Below are 23,680 nucleotides of genomic sequence, written 5' to 3'. Positions count from 1 at the left end.
AAATTGCTATCATACAGAAATGTATACTAGGGACATAAACCAGTTCAAAAATACATGTTAGAATTTACCCCTCCTCATGGTACTGAGAGGTCACATTTTAGGTACCTAATGGACTATAAATAATACTTGTAATTTATTGATTTCTCTTGAAGAAAGACAACATTTGGTGTCTTACCTTGGGAAAATAGTCCAGTTCCCACAAACAGCACTTCTACAGTGTTCTTTTGGGATTATATATAAAGATATATTACTGCAATACAGACAATACAAGATATTTCAAAGGTAAAATAATGCACTTCCTCTAAACACTGAAGGGAGTTCTGAAACACTGCGATTACGGATTTGGCAGTAAAAGGATGTGGAAACACAAGAATGTGGGAACTCAATAAGTAGGGCTGTCACATGATTAAAGTAAAATAATTGTGATTAATCTCGCGATTCAAAATGTTAATCTCAGTTAATCTTGGTTTTAATCACATATTTAATTGATACAATTACTGCATCCATCACATTCGTTTGTTTTATTACTGATGTTATTATTATTATTATTATTATTATTATTATTATTATTACTATTATTATTATTATTATTATTATTATTATTATTATTTTAAAGTTCTTCTTATTACCTATAAGGTCTTACATGGTTTTAGACCTTCTTAATCTTCAAGATCTGCTGACCCCATGGTCATTCCCTGATCAGAAAATGCTAATCTTCTGACAGTCCCTAAAATTCATTTGAACTCTGTCGGACCCAGGGTATTTAGTTGTAATGCCCCTACTTTTTGGAGCTTGCTCCCGATTCATTTATTTGTAGCTGAATTATATATTAAACACAGGCTTTTTATATTTATTTTGTAAAGCACTGTGGAATGCTTGCATAAAGAGTGCTATATAAGTGAAATTATTATTATTATTATTATTATTATTATTATTATTATTATTATTATTATTATTATTATTATTGTGATTTATTATTAGGGCACTGGCCCCTTCAATAATCATCTCCAAAATATTGATTTCTGCTTATCAATGTATTGCATTTGCACTTTCTGTCACTGACACTCACAAACTGAAAGCATTTCCTCATGACGTGCAGTTATGGACGCGCTTGTACTCAGTTTGCACACGTTGCCCCATAATGTGCAGTTAAGGACTGGCGCGTGTGTCCCCTTAATGTTTGATTCCAGCTGCAGTAGTACAATTAGTGGGGAAAAAAACACACATTTTTTAAATTATGCTAGTATACTAAACAGAAAACCTGAAAACTGTTAATATACTAAAGGGAAAGTGAAGCTGAATCAAGAATTTCAATGCAGAGTTCCTGAAATGCAGTACGATTTATTTGTATACCACATTGAGTCTATTTTAACGCTCGGGAATTGGACAATGCAATGTCACACACACACACATGCATTGTATATATATATATATATATATATATATATATATATATATATATATATATATATATATATATATATACTGTATATATATAAATTATATTATAATTTCACGGGGCAGAAACCAGGGCTGCGAGAGGAAGGGAGTGCTTTGCAACTTGGGATTTGAGGTTCGCCTCTAGAGCAGGGGAGAGAGAAAAAAGGACGGGCCGGACTCCAACAGAGAGAGCCTTCCCTATGACTTCTCGGAGAGTCGTTATAGGCTTGGTCTTGCGACTGGGTCCTAGTTAGTGACCGGGGTCGACCCTCAGAGGACGGAATGGCTCATACGAAGCCTTGATGTAAGGAAGAAAGAATCTGAAAGAACACAAATAATTGTTAGTTATGGGACTCGAGCACTAAGATTAGGAGGGCCATGTCCCAGGTGGGTAAAGGAGGAAGTAAGACAGAGCCTTCTTTCGTGAGACAAGATAAATAGTGCATGAGCTGCGAAAGAATAGTGTGGCCAGTGGTCCCCTCTGACCACACGAAGAACCTGCAGTTACGGGAGCTCCAGGTCGGGGAAGTGAGAGTCACCATCCCCCCAAAAGATGGACCACCAGCTCCCCACTGAATCCGCACCTGTGAAGACAAACAAAGACCACGTGTCAATGCATAACATGTTAGCAATAAGAGACAAACAATGACAACAAAGGCAAACAATGACAAAGAAAAAAACTAAAAAACAGATGGTTAGTGGAACAAGCTATGTGTCAGCCATCCGCTCGGCGGAGAGGAAAAAAACTTAGTGGTAGGGCTGTCAATTAATCTCATTTAACTTCTGTGATTACCATTTAGTAGTAGACTTCCACAATTGAACTGGTCCTACTGGAGCCAGCAGAGTGATAATAAAGTTAATGTTTAGTTTAGTTAATGTTCAGGTTAATGCATTAACAGTTAATATCCAGATTAATTCAAAGTTTTATTGATTTTTTTTTCTTCTAATTTCAGCCTTATTGTATAGTTTATAAAATATGAGACTATAAAGGGTATCTATCTATACACAAACATACTTATTATACAGTATATATTTATAATTAATTTATGTTTCAATATAGTAAAACACAGCAGTTACTTGTGAACATTGGCATTTGACCTACCAATCTAATTTAGAGTCCAGTAGGTATAGTTAACACTGTCTTTTGAAATCTTTAAATATTGTTCATGTTTGTGTAATTCCTGTTGAGATTTGTTTTTATTAATATATAAAAGTGATATATTGGATGAGTTCAACAAGAATAAATTAAACTTAACACTTTTATATATAAAGAAAACTATTTTATTTTATGGAATTTATTGACAGGGAATAGAGAAGTAATTGTCTACAATGTGAATAAAATGCTTTCTGGTGGCACTAGATACCTGAAAACCCTAACTAGCAAGATTATTAGCCACTACAATCATCAAAACTGAAGACATTGTGTTTACAAAATCAACACAAACATCTGTTGAAAGGCCACATTTATAACAAATACAAATATGATTTCAGATTCAGACTTTGCCCAGCTACATTTTGTATTTAAGGTTGCCCGAACAATGATTTCCATTACACGAGAGTAGATGTTAAAACTTCATGCTGATTTGAACTCGGCTCTCGCCAAGATAAGCACCAACTAAGACGTAGCTTTACAGTAAACTAATGTGATCCATATGTGTCTCCATCCATTTACGTTTCCTCTTCTTTTCAACTGTTCCACTTAATCTTTCCAATGCAATGCAGAGATCTGTGTTTACTGTGTCCCATGCAGTTTTCTCACAAGTCTTGGCCATTTAACTCCAGGCTTGTGCCCGTTGAGGTTCTTTTCTCTCTTATGCTGGTTTGTCTGACCGGGTTCACAAGGATCATTAGGTTCATCACTAAATGTGTCCATGCAAGTCCTCCTCAAATCTATGACAGGGGTGCTGATATCCTGCGAACTGTGGTTTGCTTCCTGTCGCTGGATTTCATTCGACTGACTTGACTGACTTCGTAAGAAGTACTGATCAATGCGAGGCCCTTGTCCCTTCTCCCTCAAGCATTTCATTCTCCCTTGATGAATCTTCAAACCCCTGACTGTTGTCGCCTTGCTCCAGCCGCAGACACAAACCTGGAGTTCCATGTCTTTGTTAACTGCAGATCTTGAACTAGTCTTTTGTGAAGTACTCTCCATACTCATATCCGTTTCCGTTCCTAAGTCGTTAACCGTGTTGTCCAACGTTGAGTCATCTTCCGCCCCCGCTCTCGCAGACTCTAGGGGTATTTTTCTCTTTAATTTCTTAGAAGCCTTGGGCGGGTGTCTCCAGCATCCTGTAAACACAGAGCTGGATACTGCCGACAAGGGTAGCTAACCCTTACCAGCCCCAATGGGGTCTCTTTCCTCCTGTCAGCTGTCTCTCCAGGCTGTCACAAGGTCTTTCCCTTGTTGCCAGCTGCACTATTCACAGCAGTCACTGGACGTATCCAGATCTTCATGATTTCCATTACACGAGAGTAGATGTTAAAACTTCATGCTGATTTGAACTCGGCTCTCGCCAAGATAAGCACCAACTAAGACGTAGCTTTACAGTAAACTAATGTGATCCATATGTGTCTCCATCCATTTACGTTTCCTCTTCTTTTCAACTGTTCCACTTAATCTTAATCTTCCACTTAAATGTATTAGTATTTGCGCATTGGAGCTCGATAGCCACCCCTACGCTGGCAAAACCATAATCAACTAACTATACTGAGCATCAAAAGAAACATATTACTTATATTTAAGCATCAAAAGAAATGCATCACTTATATTTGAGCATCAAAAGAAACATATCACTTATATTTGGATAAAATTCATTAGATGTGATCGAAAAATGACAAACTCTGTTTTAGAGCAGGTGTAGTGACTTTTTATTGTGCTGATTAACAATTGACATCACGAAGATGCTGCAAAATGATCTGCTGATCTTGGGCCGGTGTTGTGACTCTTGGTCTCCCAGTTCATGGCCTGTCATTGACAGAGTGTGGTTATACCATCTCGCCAGGTTTGAAACTGCTGGCTGTGAGCGCCCAAGACGACGAGCCCTAGTCCAGCCTCCAACATGTCTCACTAATTATGTGATTAAGTGCATATGCTTCAGTCATAGTCACTCAAGAGAGTCATGGTCAAGGATGAATGATTGAGTGATTAAAAAGAAACCAAAAATATTTCATCAATGTCCATCATTTATATACCTTTTTTAAAAAAAAATAAATGTGTTATAATAGTGATACGTTTCTTTTGATGCTCGGTATATATGAATTTGATGAAAACTAAGCCAATGGGCAGAATAAGTGGCACTTGAGACCACCTTCCCCCAAAAAGGACAAGGTCTGCTAAGCCTCCGCCACCTCTCAGAAGTAAACCACCCAGCGCTCAGGTAAGGAAAAAAACCCTGTGCACCCACAAGATGACAGGAGGAAACCTTAGGGAATCCATGGCCAAGGGTAGCCCTTCCTCCAGGCCTCAAAAATCAAACCTCTTAAATGATCACCAATGTTTTTGCGCAGTTAATGTGTCATTGACATTTTGGGATACATGGATCGTACACTCCTGAGGTCCATCTCCTCGATACCTTGATTAAATGTGGAGAACGTTCTGTAATCTGCCAAAGTAGCAGCACCGATTCTGAAGAAATGTCCAGTGTTTTGTCTGGAAGGATGCTGTAATTAATCTGGGAAACCATAAATACAAAGTGTAGTAGGGCTGAGTCTGAATCCGAATTCATATCTGTATTTGTTATGAATTTGGCCTTTCAAGATGCGTTTGTGTTGATTTCTTCAACAAAATGTCTTCAGTTTTGGTGACTATTAGTGGCTAATAATGTTTCTAATGATGGTTTGTAGGCCTCTAGAGTCTAGTAAGGGTTCCTTGTTTTGTGTACCTTTGTTTACACATTTTCTTTAAAAAATAAAAAAATAAAGGATGAATTCAAATGGTGAATGGAACAGGGTTAGTAAGAGAAAAACTAAACAACAGGACCATGAACGACCATTCACATTTAACTAAGTAGCAAACAGCCATTTGATGGCCAATTCAACTATCATAGTTGGCAGTTAAGTATAAGAGCTGTCTCTCAAAGTAAATGACAGCGTCTTCTCATAACAAACAAACGACAAGAAATTCAGCACCGGTGAATGAATCAGAGAGGCTGTATGATGAAGTATTGTATTACGAAAGACTGCTTACTACTGTAGATGAAATACCACAGTGATGTTAAAGGTTAATAGTAAAATGGTATAACACTCCCATAATAGAACAAGGTATTTCTCAGTTTCAAGTGTCTGACTGAGATGAGCTTTGCTGTTCATTGAATGACTAGTTTGAAATAATCCAGAAAGCCAGTTCACTGTTTGTAAGCATATATTGCCTCCACATCAATGAAATGTGTGTATAAAAAAACACTTTTGCATAAGTGGAGATTTCTTAGCAATAAGAAAAATCATTGAACACTGGCATTGCAACAAGTAACTGCTTGTAAATGTACAAGGGCTTGTTAAACTTATTTTATTTGTTATTATTATTATTAGAACAGGAGTTTAGCCTGTTCACTTTTAATCATTCTCATAGATATTAAACTCCACCAGAAGCTGTACAGAGTATAGAAGGGGATTTTCAAAGGGATTTCTGTCTTCCTGTCTCTAAGTTCATATCTCAGTGTGTTTACTGATCATATTATCATAACCATCATGCATAACACTTCTTTAATACTGCAGCACAGAAAAAGCAGTCAACACTTTTTAAAAGACCAAATTCCAAACAAATGTAAAAGTCTTCCTTTAGTATTGAGCTACCTTTTTTTATCAAGGAGTTTAAACAGTGCTTTGCATGCTACAAATTTGTGAATAATTCTTTACTTCATTTATTTTAAAGCAAAGAAGGTTGGGTAAGAGGAGGGGCTTCAACTTTTTTGTTCTTTATGTTTCTTTTAATTTCATTTAAGTCCAAACTTGTTTACTTAGGTCTGGTACCTTAATGAAATGAAGGAAACTGAAACTTATTTGGCTGTAATTGTAATTGAATTTGTAATTATAATTATATATTGGAAATGCGCAGTGGTGTAGTTCTAAATCTGAAAGTACTGGAATGTGAATTAAAATATTGATTTTCTTAAACAAAAAATGATCTGAATGCACATTTTATTTGTACATTGAACTTGAGGTAATATTTAATAGGTAATACATGCATCTCTTTTATAGCCTACATTCACTTGTTCAGTGCTGCCAGATTGACAGTTTTTTTTCTATTCCTTTCGATTGTGATGTCATCACCAGTGCAGAACCAATCACCCTGTGTGGCAGAGTGCTGTTGAGTGGCGTGTGTGGTGACGTCACAGACCAGGACGTACCAGAAACAAAACAGTGGATGGGCGGGTGAAACTGAGCGCTACGGCGCTCAGCGTATTTATTAAATAAACAAAACAAATGATTTAAACAGAACAAAACACAAAACAAAAAGGCACAAGGGCCAAACAAATAAGTCTTGTGCTGGTGAAAACTAGCACGCTTAGCAGTTGTTTATTAACTTTTGTTTTCTCTCCTCGCTCTCTCCGCTCTTCTGTACATGCCTAATACACTCACCCCGCAGCACGGACAGCTGCAGGTTCTTATACTCTGGCCGAGGGGTTAACTAGCTGTTAATTATCTTATTACCCCTTGGCCACAGTCTGCATGAGTTTAGTAAGGATGCATGACTGTCAGCTAGTTAAATAATCAGTAGCTGATCAGCCACGCATCCTCACAAAGTTTTTAAAAATACAAAAACAATAATAAAAGACGCAGCGCTTTTATCCGCGCCGCAAACAATAATACAAAAACAGTGCACAAATATATAGGGGCGGGACACTCCGCCACACCATGATACCCTGCATAGTATATCACGCCCCCCACCCCCACACCCCCGGTCCCCTGTCCCATCTTTTTTCTGGAGCTCTGCATCCAACAAAATTAGGCATCTGTCAACAGGCTGGCTGTAGGGGTGACGTCAGGCCAGGTAATTAAACCAAAGCACACAGCAACTGCGGGCGAAACTGAGATGCTGGTGGCACTCAGTGTTTTATTACACACACAGAAAATAAAAGGTTTGAGTAAAACAGAACACGGCACTTGAGGCCAAAATAAACAGACAAACAAAACAGACAGTGGACAACACTAAACAAGTATTGTGCAAGTCCTCCCGCATGAGTCATTTGTTTTGCTTTTAATTATTTTCTCCTTCTCTTTCTCTCCTGTTCTCCATTCTTGAACACACAACCCCGAGTGAGTGCTTCGTGCCTCTACATATACAGCTGTGCCGAGATTCAATTATTAATTAATCATTCACTTGAATCTCGGCACGTGAACTAATTTGTGCAATCCCGTGCTCACATACTGTTACATATTTTATCTGCACGTGAAGTGATTGTGCAAACCATGTGCAAAGCAGTAACATTACTAACCTTTTGTTTGTTTTTGTTTTTTTTAACCAAATGTGTAGCACTTATTTCTGCTTTTGTTATATATATATTAAATCTTAACTCTAGAGTAAGTGTGTTTTTTTGGGTGGTTTAAAAAACACAATTTGGTTACTTTTTGGGCTCTGCATGGAGTCAACAGTCGTAGGATGCACTTTTTCTGTCTTTGTCAGCATTGTTACCAATATGTATGTGTATATACTGTACATGTGTGTATATATATATATATATATATATATATATATATACAGTGCCTTGCGAAAGTATTCGGCCCCCTTGAACTTTGCGACCTTTTGCCACATTTCAGGCTTCAAACATAAAGATATGAAACTGTAATTTTTTGTGAAGAATCAACAACAAGTGGGACACAATCATGAAGTGGAACGAAATTTATTGGATATTTCAAACTTTTTTAACAAATAAAAAACTGAAAAATTGGGCGTGCAAAATTATTCAGCCCCCTTAAGTTAATACTTTGTAGCGCCACCTTTTGCTGCGATTACAGCTGTAAGTCGCTTGGGGTATGTCTCTATCAGTTTTGCACATCGAGAGACTGAAATTTTTGCCCATTCCTCCTTGCAAAACAGCTCGAGCTCAGTGAGGTTGGATGGAGAGCATTTGTGAACAGCAGTTTTCAGTTCTTTCCACAGATTCTCGATTGGATTCAGGTCTGGACTTTGACTTGGCCATTCTAACACCTGGATATGTTTATTTGTGAACCATTCCATTGTAGATTTTGCTTTATGTTTTGGATCATTGTCTTGTTGGAAGACAAATCTCCGTCCCAGTCTCAGGTCTTTTGCAGACTCCATCAGGTTTTCTTCCAGAATGGTCCTGTATTTGGCTCCATCCATCTTCCCATCAATTTTAACCATCTTCCCTGTCCCTGCTGAAGAAAAGCAGGCCCAAACCATGATGCTGCCACCACCATGTTTGACAGTGGGGATGGTGTGTTCAGGGTGATGAGCTGTGTTGCTTTTACGCCAAACATAACGTTTTGCATTGTTGCCAAAAAGTTCGATTTTGGTTTCATCTGACCAGAGCACCTTCTTCCACATGTTTGGTGTGTCTCCCAGGTGGCTTGTGGCAAACTGTAAACGACACTTTTTATGGATATCTTTAAGAAATGGCTTTCTTCTTGCCACTCTTCCATAAAGGCCAGATTTGTGCAGTATACGACTGATTGTTGTCCTATGGACAGAGTCTCCCACCTCAGCTGTAGATCTCTGCAGTTCATCCAGAGTGATCATGGGCCTCTTGGCTGCATCTCTGATCAGTCTTCTCCTTGTATGAGCTGAAAGTTTAGAGGGACGGCCAGGTCTTGGTAGATTTGCAGTGGTCTGATACTCCTTCCATTTCAATATTATCGCTTGCACAGTGCTCCTTGGGATGTTTAAAGCTTGGGAAATCTTTTTGTATCCAAATCCGGCTTTAAACTTCTCCACAACAGTATCTCGGACCTGCCTGGTGTGTTCCTTGTTCTTCATGATGCTCTCTGCGCTTTAAACGGACCTCTGAGACTATCACAGTGCAGGTGCATTTATACGGAGACTTGATTACACACAGGTGGATTCTATTTATCATCATTAGTCATTTAGGTCAACATTGGATCATTCAGAGATCCTCACTGAACTTCTGGAGAGAGTTTGCTGCACTGAAAGTAAAGGGGCTGAATAATTTTGCACGCCCAATTTTTCAGTTTTTTATTTGTTAAAAAAGTTTGAAATATCCAATAAATTTCGTTCCACTTCATGATTGTGTCCCACTTGTTGTTGATTCTTCACAAAAAATTACAGTTTCATATCTTTATGTTTGAAGCCTGAAATGTGGCAAAAGGTCGCAAAGTTCAAGGGGGCCGAATACTTTCGCAAGGCACTGTATATATATATATATATATATATATTGTACAGTAGTGTATAATATAGGTTCCTAATGTTCTCTTCATTGCATCACAAGAATGACTGACTTAGACAATTGTGCTGGAGATGTGTGGGACTCCTGCAGGCAAACATTTAAAATACGCACCGGTTATCAAAGACTCCGATTCGGAGTGTGCCATCAAAAGCGGCACGTAGGGAATCGGACACTGTTTGTTTTTGTTTTTTTGGTTCCTAGTGCCTGTTCAATGATATGACACAGAAAGACTAATTTAATTTCATCACTGAAAAGAGATCGCTTCTTCAGTGCCCAGACACTGAAATTCGAGCAGTCGGCGTGATAGAAGCATATTTATAGCACATTGGTAAAGGTTCTTAAGTTCATTCTTAAGTCAAGGTTCTGCCTATAGAAAAGAGCACCGGAACCATGTTTTGGCTTGACTATACTGGTGGAAAAGTCTCTACTGTTTCTGTTTTTAGGGAACAATATAGTAAGCACGATAACTACTGTAGAGTGCATGAAGCTCTATGTTATGATATGTTATTGGTTCATTGCTGTGTCATATATTAAATAATAGTTTTACAGTAAAATACATACTTACTGTAATACTGCCTTCTGGTGGTAGTATCGTCACCACTATTCCAAGAAACTGTAATAAGCACTGCTTATATGTAAAAGGGGTCCCTGTTATGTTTTAGACAAAAAAAAAAAAGCTAAAACATTGTCTGTGTTGTACCGCCTCAGAAGTTTTGTTATAATAATGATTTCAAATTTCTATGTTTTTAGATCAACTCCATACTAGCAAAACACACATTTGTATGAACAATCGTCTTTGCTTGTAATATTTATGATTGGTAAAGGACCTAAAATAAAGAAATTGAACAACACATCCATTCATCCAAATGTTGTCTTGGTTATGTTCAGACATATAGCGGGGGTGCTGGGTATGAAGGTATAATTATTTTGCACCGCATACACTTTCTAGCTAAAACATTGGCGCCAACCAGTGTCTCTTTGTACAGCGATATTAATGAAGTGGTTCAGCAGTGTGGGAACATTTTTATTTCACTCAGGATGCCTGGAACAGGTCAAATCCTCTGCAAGTTGCCTGGGGCTAATTTTCTTTTTCTTTTTCTGAACACCTCCACACGAAGAGTAAAATCCCAAAAAAGCAAAAAGAAACATACACTTCTGTTTCCACTTAAGAATTGGTTAAAAAAAAAAACCCTTCAGGGCTAATATAATTAAGCTTAATATTTATTAAAGTTATAGATTAAAAAAAAAAGATGAATACAATGAGTATTGATACAAACTGTTTCTGTTTAAAAATAAATATATGTTGATCTTGCTTGCGTATCTCTGACATAAAAATACAAATTTTTTCTTATAAATGTTTTTTGTAGGTCAGTTCTCTTTTCTTTTTTGCCACCCATGCTTATATACAAATTATAAACAAATAACAAAATATGTAAACAGTTGCCAACTGTAACTTTTAAAAAGCAATAACCGTAAAAAAAGAAACACATTTAAAGGAGGGTAGCTTGTATCTTTTTCAGTTATTTTAGTTTTACATGGGAAAATGCTGGCTATATTACACATGCCAGAACACAAGGGATGAAATTAGGTGTGATATAGAAGTGAACATTAAATTTGAAACAGACACAACAGTTTAGCAGTAATACATTAAGATTTCACAGTGGAATTACTGGCGTCCTAGCAACATTTAAGGACTCATAAAAACAAAGTATTAGCATGGAAGGCAAAGTTTTATCTAATAAAATGCAGTCCTGTGGAAAACCAAGAAAGCAATTTAGATTGATTTTCCCAAAACCCTGTATTACTGAAAACTAATACCAGTAGAATTAGAAATACAGCCTAATGCTTATTGTCTGTTTGAAATTATAAAATATATTCAGTACCTGGGAGAGATACTCCTTCGATTTAAAAAGTTAGTAGTGAGGTTCCGAAAAATATAGCGTTATACGTTCCCACATGTTGCTACAACTGTTTCAATAACGTACCTGTAATTTTCCTTTCATTTTTAACTTTTTACACTTATAAAATTTAAATCTTTTTCAAAGCTCTTTTCAAAATGGCTGGTCTAGTGCACTGGGGTTTGAGATCTGTCCTCTAAATCACTGCAGGAAGGCCGATTTAAAAAAAAAAAAAAAAAAAAACATAACAACGTACTCTGGCTTTTCTGTTCCATACTCCGTCATGGATGGTTATTGCTGTGCTACCTGTTTGACAATGTGGACAATAATCCTTACACCATCAGTGCACTACAGCGGGCATTTTGAAAAGAGCTTTGAAACAGACTTTAAAGTTATAAGTGTAAAAAGTTGTCAGGATGTTAACAATGAAAAAACACAGGTATGTAGCAACACGTGGGATTGTGTAAAGGCCTCTACACACCAGATGCGATGCGACAAGCGAATGTGTCGGACGACACACCGCACGCACCACGACAAAAAAAAACAAAACATGTATTTTTTATATGAGCCGTTCACACTGCCTGTGATGCGACAAGTGACACTGAATCAACACTGCAGCGATGTGAAAAAAATAGGATTGGTGTCTATTTCTACGATTTTGTCGTGTGGCAGCTAGGGAACTAATGAGGAACAGCATCCCTTGCGTGCCTTCAGTAAACAATGGTGGAAGAAAAGATTATTCTTGCAGTATCAAAATATCCAGAGCTGTACAATAAAGGACACACAAATTATAAAGACATGGCAATGAGGGAGAACATCTGGCAGTCCATTTCTAGGGAAATGGATATAGCTGGTGTGTATGATTAATTTTCATTTAAAGAAAAAAGTAATCTGAAAATCTATTATGTAGTCTACATTTTTATAAGCTGCATAACAGGACTATCATACTGTGATTTTTTTCCAGCTGATGATACAATCAGAAGAGAGTCGCCTATCACGTCGCGTGCGCCTGTCGCCACTGGTCTGAAGGTAGTGTCGCAGCGAAAGTACCATTTTATCGCAGGACAAATAGCATCACATCCAGTGTGGAGACCTTAATGCTATATTTTTTCAGAACTCCGCTACTTACTAATTAAGGAGTACCAGCGTACTTCAGTACCTAAATGGGAGATCAGCCAGAAAAAAGTCAGTACTGTCGACACAATGCCAATGCACAGAAAATGAATAAAATAGCCATTTAGCTATACAAAATGTATATTTAGATTATATATTTAGATAAATTCAGTGTGTACCCCGGCACCAGGAATCATAAAACATAAGAATGTTATTACTGCACCACTCAATGGTGCAATGCGATGAATTCAGGAGGCTTTACAAATGTATGATGTTTTATTGTGTTTGTTTGGTTCTGAAATATATTTTGTTTCAGAGTTTATTTCTTATTGGCTAATTCAGGTTACAACGATGTTAATCTCTGGAGATGGTGGTGGGCAAGTTTTGTGTTCTTATCTCACAGGTAAGCAGCAGCTGCAGCAGAGAGTGAGCATTCCCTGTATACAAATAGAGCTTGTCGTAGATGAGTTTGGTTTTAATAGCTTTTCTTGGTGGTTGCTCCCCTGGACGGAGGAATGTTGTTCTTTGTGTGTCATATATTGCTGGAGTTGCTCATGCTACGCTTGTCTTCCAATGTTAAGGCCAAACATCGCAGCACCTGGTCATGACACCAAGTAAACCCTCCTTGGCTAAGATCCACCTTACATCCTGTCAAAATGTGTCAATGTAGCTGACGATGAACACAACGGACACCACATATCCTCTCCTACCAATAGATTAAGGCTCTGTGGTGATGGGAGAGCATCATATGTTGACCTGATGAGGAAACTGATCCTGCTCTTTTCCATTATCCATAGGTCTTTCCGGCCGATCTTGCGGTATTCCACACTCTCCCATCTCACCCATTCTCCCTGCTTGGCCTGGGAAACTGCCTTTATGCACCTTATCCTCTCCTCCTGCTTTTGCACCTCATTGACTACCAGCTTCCTGCATTGAGCTGGGGCTGCTTTGTGCCATGTAGGAGGGGCTGAACTGACACCAAGGCCTCCTCTTCCATGCTGTACTTGTCCCATAATATCACTGATACGAAGGGCAGTTTTTGCATCTTCTACAGCTTCCATTGCCGTTCACTTTCTTCCAGTTTTCAACACAGGTGCTGCCTCCCTCACACATTCATCGTGTGACTCTTCCAATGTAATTTCCAATCGAACCTTGGCACACTTAAACTCTTCAGTTAGAGCTGAAACTGGCAGCTGCAGTATCCCTTTACCATACAGTCCCACTCTGCTGAGGCAGCGTGGAACTCCTAACCATTTTCTGTCAAGGAAATCTCGATAAAGCCCGATAAAGCTCTGCTGTCTATGCTCTTCAACCCTTGCACTACTTGTGTCTCCCTTCTCCCATATGAACTGTGTCCTTTAGGTCCCCATCATATCATCTCCCAAGACTTTTCACAGGCTTCTCAGCCACTGTTGGTATTGCCTCACCGTTAATGTAGACCTTCTTATCCACCACTTTACCTTTAATTATAGAGATGCTCCTTGACTTAGTGGGCTTGACTTACATTCGTGCCCATTCAATGTTATTGATTAGTTTTCCCAATAACTGATTAGTGCAGGCTACTGTTGTAGTCATGATTGTCATGTCATCCATGTATGCTCTAATTGGTGGCAGTCGCATTCCAGAAGTCAAGCGTTCTCCTCCCACTATCCATTTTGACGCCCTAATAACTACTTCCATTGCCATGGTAACAGCCAGTGGAGAAATGGTGCATCCTGCCATTATTCCAATATCTAGCCATTGCTACGTAGTGGTGAATTCTGAAGTTGATAAACAAAATTGCAAATCTTTGAAGTAGGCTTTCACTAAGTTTGTTATTGTCCTCAGTACACTGAAAAAATCAAATGCTGCCCAAAGAAGTTCATGTGGTACTGAACTGTATGCATTAGCTAAATCCAGGAATGTCACATGGAGCTCCTTCCTCTCCTTTTTAGCTGTTTGAATGTGCTCTAAGCATCCTGGAAAACCTGGAATACCGGCTTTCTGTACTGAAGTGTCAATGAAGCAGTTCTTCAATAGGTAAGCTGACAATCTCTGAGCAACAATGCTGAAGAAAATCTTGCCTTCCATGAAACTGACCGATACTCATAGAATCGTTTTCTTTGTGTATAAATACCCCACCTGCTCAGCACCATGCTCTTGGTACAACCTGTTTCTCCCATGCTATTTTCATCAATTTCCACAGGATTCATAGAACACCAGGGGCACTCTTGTACACACTGTATGGAACTCCATGATTCCCTTGCCTTTTTTCACAGCTTGCTCTACTTCTTTCCACTTAGGTGCGCAGTCCTCCATTTGGTATTCTGGGGGATTGATAGGTGGGATGTCTGAAGGAACTGACATATGCTCCTTTTTGAATCTGTGAGTTTCCTCGAGATATCTCTCCAGCTCAGACTTAGTTGCTTTTAGTGTGCCATTGTTCTCCCTGTTGAATAACTTCTTTGCAAATGTGAATGGGTCTTTATAAAAGTTTGTTCTCGCATGCGCCTTCTTTTTGCAGTGTTTCCGTAGGCGCTCAGCTCTGTGCGATGTTGCAAACCTTCTGACTTTGTTCTGCTCTCCCCCATTGCTTCCTCAGCTGTCTCCTTTCACTAAGCGCTCAATCTCCTGCTGCCTTCTACACTTTACAGGAATAGTTTGTACTTTCTCCTTTCTTTTTTCAACTCCAAACCTCTCGCTTGGAGTTGATGCGTAGATGGTATCCCAAAATTTATCCAGCTTCTTTTCAACTGTTCCACCTAACCTTTCCAATGCAAAACAGAGATCTGTGTTTACTGTGTCCCGCGCTGTTTTCTCAGAAGGTCTTGGCCATTTAACTCCAGGCTTGCGTCTGTTGAGGTTCTTTTCTCTCTTATGCTGTTTCATCTGACCGGGTTCAAAAGGATCATCAGGTTCATCACTAGTTGTGTTTATGAAAGTCCTCCTCTCATCTATGACAGAGGTGCTGACATCCTGCAAACTGTGGTTTGCTTCCTGTCGCTGGATTTCATTCGACTGATTTGACTGACTTCGTAAAAAGTACTGATCAATGCGAGGCCCTTGTCCCTTCTCCCTCAAGCATTTCATTCTCCCTTGATGAATCTTCTAACCCCTAGCCGTTGTCACTTTGCTCCAGCCACAGACACAAACCTAGAGCTCCATGTCTTTGCTAACTGCAGATCTTGAGCTAGTCCTTTGCAAAGTGCTCCCCGTTCTCATATCCGTTTCCTTTCCTGAGTCATTAAGCATGTTGTCAAACCTTGAGTCATCTTCCGCCCCCGCTCTGGGTATTTTTCTCTTTAATTTCTTAGAAGCCTTGGGCGGGTGTCTTCAGCATCTGTTCCATTTGAAAACACAGAGCTGGATACTGCCAGCTAGGGTGGCTAACCCCTGCCAGCCACAATGGGGTCTATTTCCTCTTGTCAGCAGTGTCTCCAGGCTGTCACAAGGTCTTTCCCTTGTTGCCAGCTGCACTATTCACAGCAGTCACTGGACGTATCCAGATCTTCATGATTTCCATTACATGAGAATATATATAAATATATAAATATATATATATAGCATACTTGCCAACATTTGGTAAACTGTTCAGTGGGATGCTCGTCCCCTTGGGGGGAGGGGGTGGGGGTGTTATACGCATCATACACAAGGGGGGGGGGGGTCATACGCAAAAAATAATAGACGTATCCCCTCAACTCAACACCGCACGACCAGCATGACAGTAAACATAGACACAATGAAGCGTTCTTACCTTTTTATACAGGTATGTTAGTGATCAGCAGATGTGTCAGCCGAAGAGCACAGCGTGTGGTTTTCACTAACTCTACTGTGCAGAATACATGACATTTTTTCTATGTGTAAATATCAGGACTTTCTTCATATGCATTGGGACGCGGGACATTTGCTAGGAAATCGGGACCGTCCCGACCATGTATGAAATAGTAAATATGGACTGGAGAGGAGGGCTATACAATAGTCTTTCCAAGGGGCATTTAATTTTCCACTATGAGCTCAGTCTGCAGTACATATTTAATATATGAATCAGTCAAAATACTAAGTGAGGCAAGGCTGGATATAAATATGACTATAGATTCTGTTTAAATATAGCTGATGCAGCATAAGTAAATAAATAACAGAAATAAATAATAGGGATGGTAATTTTAAATGTTTAAATGTATAAACTCCAAAGAAGTGGTTAAACGTTGAATAATATGCTAGACGTATAATCGTTAATTTGACAAATTTCACCAAACGCACATTTTTTAATGTGTTAATGTTAGTAATTTATCGCCATATACAGTCAGTCCGTGGCCTGCGGTGGTGCCACGGTAAAGGCAGATATTATAAAAAGGAAGGGGTTTGGCAATTGCCTTCAAGTAGCTTTTCTAATTGGTGCAACAGAAAGATTGACACTGGGGCGGGTTTTATTCTCGGTCGATCTGGCGCTTCATTGCTGCACTTTGTTTTTCTACTCTAGTAGGCATGGTATGGTATCAACTCAACAGTGAAATAAAGTTAATGACAAGCTGTGACAGAGAGCGAATGAATCTTAATCAACAATCTCCCTCCCGACCTGTGAGGGCCCCGGAATGGATGGTTAGGCAGTTCATTTCACGGTCAGTCGGAAGCCGGCCATCCAGGAAGGGGGCAGGGCCACAATACCAGAAGTCAGCGCCTTAATGCGGTAGGCGATGTGTCAGTCACGGATTGGAGGAGACGTGATTGGCCGCGCCACCGAAAGAGGGCATGACAGAGGGTATTCAGGGGAAGTGGCCCCAGTGATCTGTTCCTCCGTTATGGTTACGGACTGACCGTGAGAAATAAATAGAAACCATGAGTGTTTAGTGTTGTACTGTCTGTCTATTTAACTGTGTCTTGTTTGTCATTGTAGATGGCTAAAGATCCGGGAGCTGTCGCTGTCAAGCCAGCATTAAACCCAGACTGCACTGTACCACAGTAAAGCACTCGTTTCACATTCACAGCACCACTTACACCCGGAGCACTCACTGTTAGACTGGTGAATGTATAGGTGTCTTAAAGTGTGTGTTTGTTATTATTATTTCAGGACTGAACCCTGTGGTTGTGTTATTATTTAAATACCCTTAATAAAGCTTTGTTACTTACCCACTGAACTGTTGTTGGACTGTATCACCTCTACACCTGTGCACTACAAACCACTGTGCCACACAAGCGTTTTTTTTTCAGAAGTTTGTTTTATATTTTTAATAAAATGGCATCTATAAACAAAGGAACGAAGCAAAGCCATGTTTGGAAGTATTTTGAGGAACCGGACAATAAAAACATGGTATGTTAATAATTATGCCAAACAAAATTGCCATACCACAAAAGCACGTTATATGCATCACCATTTGAAATGAAAACATTCAGAAACAGTATATATATTTATTTCCCATTTGTGGCACCGATCCCTAAACAGTAGCGTTAATATAACAATGTATTGGAATCTGCATTTGATTATGTAACAGTATTATTATTTATATAAAATTATTACTTGATTGTTATTATTATTAATAATAATAATAATAATAATAATAATAATAATAATAATAATAATAAAGCTGTGTTTTGTTTTGTTCATTTGATGTAATATAATTAGGGCTTCTGATTTTCAGTTCTAACCGATAAACCCGATAAACAACCCCTATACAAAAAAAAATGAAATTGTGGATAGCCAATAAACACCGGAAAACACTGGAAAAACTGTGGAAATGGTTAATCAATTCACATTGACTTTACCCATTTCCCATAAAAAAATAAAACCTACTACGCAAATAATAATAAATACATTTCCCAGTGCTGCTGGGCAATGTCCCGCCTTCCTGACTTGTATCTATCATTGATTCAGTCTGAAAACTTTAAACCCGCCCCAACTACTGAGTGACAGCACATTCCTACATGTACTGTAGAGTTACTACTATACATATTTTGACAGAATAAAAATGCTCAAGCATTTTGGAAAGTAACACTAATTTCATACAGTATATCAAAAAACGAAAGCCGTGAAAAAAAAAACGATTCACATAAAACTCGAAAATAGCTCAAAATAAGCAATAAAGCAAAAATAAAACCCGAAAAACAGAAGCCCTAAATATAATATGTTTAAAAAAAAAAAAAAACTCAGTAGTGCAGTACAAATACAAAGGGGGGGGGAGAAAAAAAAAGTGTTTTGGTTATACTGTTAGACTTAGCTGTCCAGTTGTAGTTAGGAACAGAGAGTGTTTTAGTTTAGCGCTCCAGAGTGGAGTTAGGTTTTGTTTTTGTTTGATCATTGTAAAAAAATAAAAGTGCAGGAAAGTGCTTTCAAAAATACCGTCCTCTGTCTGGCTCGTGTGTGTAAGGGTGAAAAGTGAGCCTCATCCGGTAGGCTATGTTACATTTGGTGGCAGCATATAAAGAGCACCCTATACACTGAGCACAAGAACTCAATAAAGAAAAGAAGACAAAATACATTTAAAAATGGAGGAAATACTAAAAGCATAATTGGAGATAACAGCTGCGCAACAGGAGAGCAACAGGCGACTGAGGGAACGGTGGCTGTTGCCAGAACCGGAGAGGCAGTCTTTGGAGCTAGAGCGGTTGCTGCAGAAGGTGGAGTGGCCTGCACCGAAGCAAGAGGTAAGCTGTATCGTTGCAATCATGTGCTGCTCCCTACGGCTCAGAACCATTTTCCCAACAGTGATTTCTACTTCCGAGGTGACAGAGCCCCATGCCATGGAGCCAAACAAGTGAAGAAACGGTTAGAAGACAACAGTATCACACCACTTGGAAATTTGCCGGATTGAGAATGTTTTGGGTCTGATAGGACAGGAAATCAGGAAAAGTCAACCATGCAACTGAAACGAACTGGAATCAAGTGTGAAGGCAGCATGGAGGAATCTAAAGGATAACTCTACCCTTCAGCGTCTCACTGAATCCATGCCTGAGAGGATTAAGAAAGTCCTAAAACACAATGGAATGCACTGCAAATACTAAGTACTACTATTATGGCTTCCAATAGCCTTTTGCAATATCATTTTGTAGTTCATTTATTAGATCATGTTAAATAAAATACCTAAATTATGTTCATAGAATTTTTTTAAACAGATGTCTCAATCCTAAAATTTTAGGGTGATGCAAAACTTCTGCCCATAGCTGTGTGTGTATATATATATAAAAAATTACAGATGCCTTTTAGGGTTAACACACTTGAAGTTTAGAACCTGACTTGGTAAAAATTGAATTAATAACATACTACTCTGTAGCTTGTTTCCATGTTGCATCTGGAGGTTATTTAATGTAGTAGAAAAACGGGTTCTTAACAGTACAGGGGTATTTTGTTTTTTGTAATTTATTTATTTCTTCAGCGCTTAATGGGTTAACATTTTGGGCAAGGTTCACTTTTTATATGTTTATATTTTCTTAGCCTTGGTAAGTAAAAGTAACTTTGTTCAACCTTGCACAGTGCAGGATGATAGAATTTCATTATGTTTGAAAGCAGACATCCCTAGAGGTCACCTTGGTGTAGATTTCACTCTCTCCCAGCTCCCCACCCCCCCCCCCCCCGTATTAAGACCCTCATCATCGCAAAGTGACTCTCGTGCTGCTGGACGGAGAGAAGTAGCTGAGGAATAAAATAAAATAAATAATTCCTGGTGTGATGCCTTTAGAAGTGGTTTCCCTACAGCTTGAGCAAGGTTTGCAGCTGTTGTAAATGGTGGGGAGGGGAGGGGAGAGGGGGGAGGGGAGGGGAGGGGAGAGGGGGGAGGGGAGGGGAGGGGGGGGGGGGGGGCTAACTGTGGTGCAGCTGGCAAAAAGTTATTTTTTTAAAAAGCGATGCAAATTTTGGCCATTAATTGGCCTGCCAATAAAAGCAGACCCGATAAATTGTAGCTGTAGGTGCCCAGCACTATATCGAGTATCAAAATTTCGACACATATCACAGTCAGTCATAGCAGTTCAGACCACGACTAATTGAAATCAGAGGCATTCCGATCAAATTTAGCATTACCAGCATGCACATGGGTGGGGACTCTATGGCGACAAAGTATAATTTATTACTTTTTCCACAACACTGCTTGATTGTATTATCAACCCTTCTTGTCAGCAGGTGATTGCAACAACACAGCTTATTTAGCCTCCAACTTGTGTATGGGTTTGCAATAAATGTATTTTTTTTTTTTTGTTAAGTGTTCACTTTAAATCACTTTAAATATGTTAGAATAACTGAGCTGAAAAAAAGGAAGATCTACTGTAAAATCTCCAGCTTCTCTAAGATGTGTTGAAAAGTGCATGTAACACATTACACAACTGAGGGGGTTTACAGGGAAGTATTACAAAGCTGTTAATGGATTTGGGCATTAAAATCACTTCTTTAAACCACTCAGGGAAACTTGCTGCATGAATATGTTCGCAAACAAAAAATTTAATGACACAACAATGTAGGGAAGAAATTAAGAGCTTTGGTTTAGATTTCATTCAAATGCAGACAGCATCAATCTCATCAATATGCAGACAGTATTAATCTAATAAATTTTGTGTATTATTATTATTATTATTACTATTATTATTACTAATTAATTTTCTGGTTTTTTTAGGTAAACATTTTGAACAGATTTGTATCCCTGTAAATAAAGCACAATTACTTGCCATCACATTCCATGCCTGCCTTTAACATTCCATGCCTGCCTTTAATACCGATCCACAAAAAGCGAGACAAAACTGAACCAGGTAACTACAGACCAATAAGCCTGACTTCTATTATATGTAAACTTATGGAAACTATAATAAGATCCAAAATGGACAATTACCTATATGGTAATAATATCCTGGGAGACATTCAGCATGGTTTTAGGAAAGGGACATCGTGTCTAACTAACCTGCTTGATTTTTTTGAGGATGCAACATCGACAATGGATAATTGCAAAGCATATGACATGGTTTATTTAGATTTCCAGAAAGCTTTTGACAAAGTCCCACATAAAAGATTAATTCTCAAACTGAATACAGTAGGGATTCAAGGAAATGCATGCACATGGATTAGGGAGTGGTTAACATGTAGAAAACAGAAAGTACTGATTAGAGGAGAAACCTCAAAATGGAGCGAGGTAACCAGTGGTGTACCACAGGGATCAGTATTAGGTCCTCTGCTACTCCTAATCTACATTAATGATTTAGATTCTGGTATAGTAAGCAAACTTGTTAAATTTGCAGACGACATAAAAATAGGAGGAGTGGCAAACACTGTTGCAGCAGCAAAGGCCATAAATATCATATGGGAGATACTGAAATTGAAGGAATCTATGAAAAAGACCTAGGAGTTTATGTTGACTTAGAAATGTCTTAATCTAGACAATGTGGGGAAGCTATAAAAAAAGGCCAACAAGATGCTCGGCTATATATATTGTGAAAAGTGTTTAATTTAAATCAAGGGAAGTAATGTTAAAACTTTACAATGCATTAGTAAGACCTCATCTAGAATATTGTGTTCAGTTGTGGTCACCTCGTTACAAAAAGGATATTACTGCTCTAGAAAGAGTGCAAAGAAGAGCGACCAGAATTACCCCAGGTTTAAAAGGCATGTCGTATGCAGACAGGCTAAAAGAATTGAATCTATTCAGTCTTGAACAAAGAAGACTACATGGTGATATGATTCAAGCATTCAAAATTCTAAAAGGTATAGACCATGTCGACCCAGGGGACTTTTTCTACCTGAAAAAAAGAATCAAGGACCAGGGGTCACAAATGAAGATTTGATAAAGGGGCATTCAGAACAGAAAATAGGAGGTACTTTTTTACACAGAGAATTGTGAGGTTCTGGAACCAACTCCCCAGTAATGTTGTTGAAGCTGACACACTGGGATCCTTCAAGAAGCTGCTTGATGAGACTCTGGGATCAATAAGCTACTAACAACCAAACAAGCAAGATGGGCCGAATGGCCTCATCTCGTTTGTAAACTTTCTTATGTTCTTAACATGTGACAGGACTGAATGCAGAGAGAAACAACCTTTATTAAATACAGCCAGTGTTACACTGCTAGCACTGCCTTGTAAAAAATGATCTAAAAATCCTGATGTCAATAATATATATCTTGAATGCTAATGCAAACAAATCCAGAAACACTCAAGTTTCAGTAAAGGTCCTGAAGTATAACTGTATATGACACAAGGCAATTTTAGCATTTTTATGTGTTGCAGCCTTTAAAGAACATTTTAGAACATGAAACTCCCTTTATAGGGTCTTATCATTCCAAAGTTAGCTGTGCTATTGTTCAGTAATATCACATATCAAATGCCTCTCCTGTTGTGTTTTTATGACCCTTTGCTTGACAGTATGTAGATCTAGTTACCTCTCTGTATGGTATAGCTTCAGTATAAGGTTTGATTTACTTTTCTTCTTTCTGAGTACTGGTGAGTATACTGTTATTACCCACTGTGTGAGTTTTTAAAAGGGCTTTAGTGCATTACATTTTTACATGGTGAAGTGATGTTTGCATTGAGCAGCTTCCATTCCAAACAGTGAGAGCTATGTTTATTTTGAGATGCCAGTTTCAAAGATATCTATTTTTTCAGCCTGCCCCCCACATCATCAGGATTACGACCCAGAGAGATGAGGCATAGCACCAACCAAATGTTTAGAAAGATGAACCCTGATCGAATTCCCGACAAAGACGCACAGACATGACCCCTATGGTGCCAGCACTTCAGTCCATTCATTGTTACCGTTTCCTCAGTCAGCACAAGATACACATTTTCAGAATACCTCCCTCCCCCCACAACCTCAAAAAAAAAACCTCTCAGCACATAAGGACCTGCAACCCATGGATTGTACAGTAGTGGTGGGAATAGTGGTAAACACTGTGGGCTAAGAGCCAGGGGATCCTGAGC

Source organism: Acipenser ruthenus, chromosome 2, assembly GCF_902713425.1.
Source record: "Acipenser ruthenus chromosome 2, fAciRut3.2 maternal haplotype, whole genome shotgun sequence".
NCBI lineage: Eukaryota > Metazoa > Chordata > Actinopteri > Acipenseriformes > Acipenseridae > Acipenser > Acipenser ruthenus.
The sequence above is the reverse complement of the archived record's forward strand: the minus strand, read 5'-3'. Positions refer to the sequence as shown.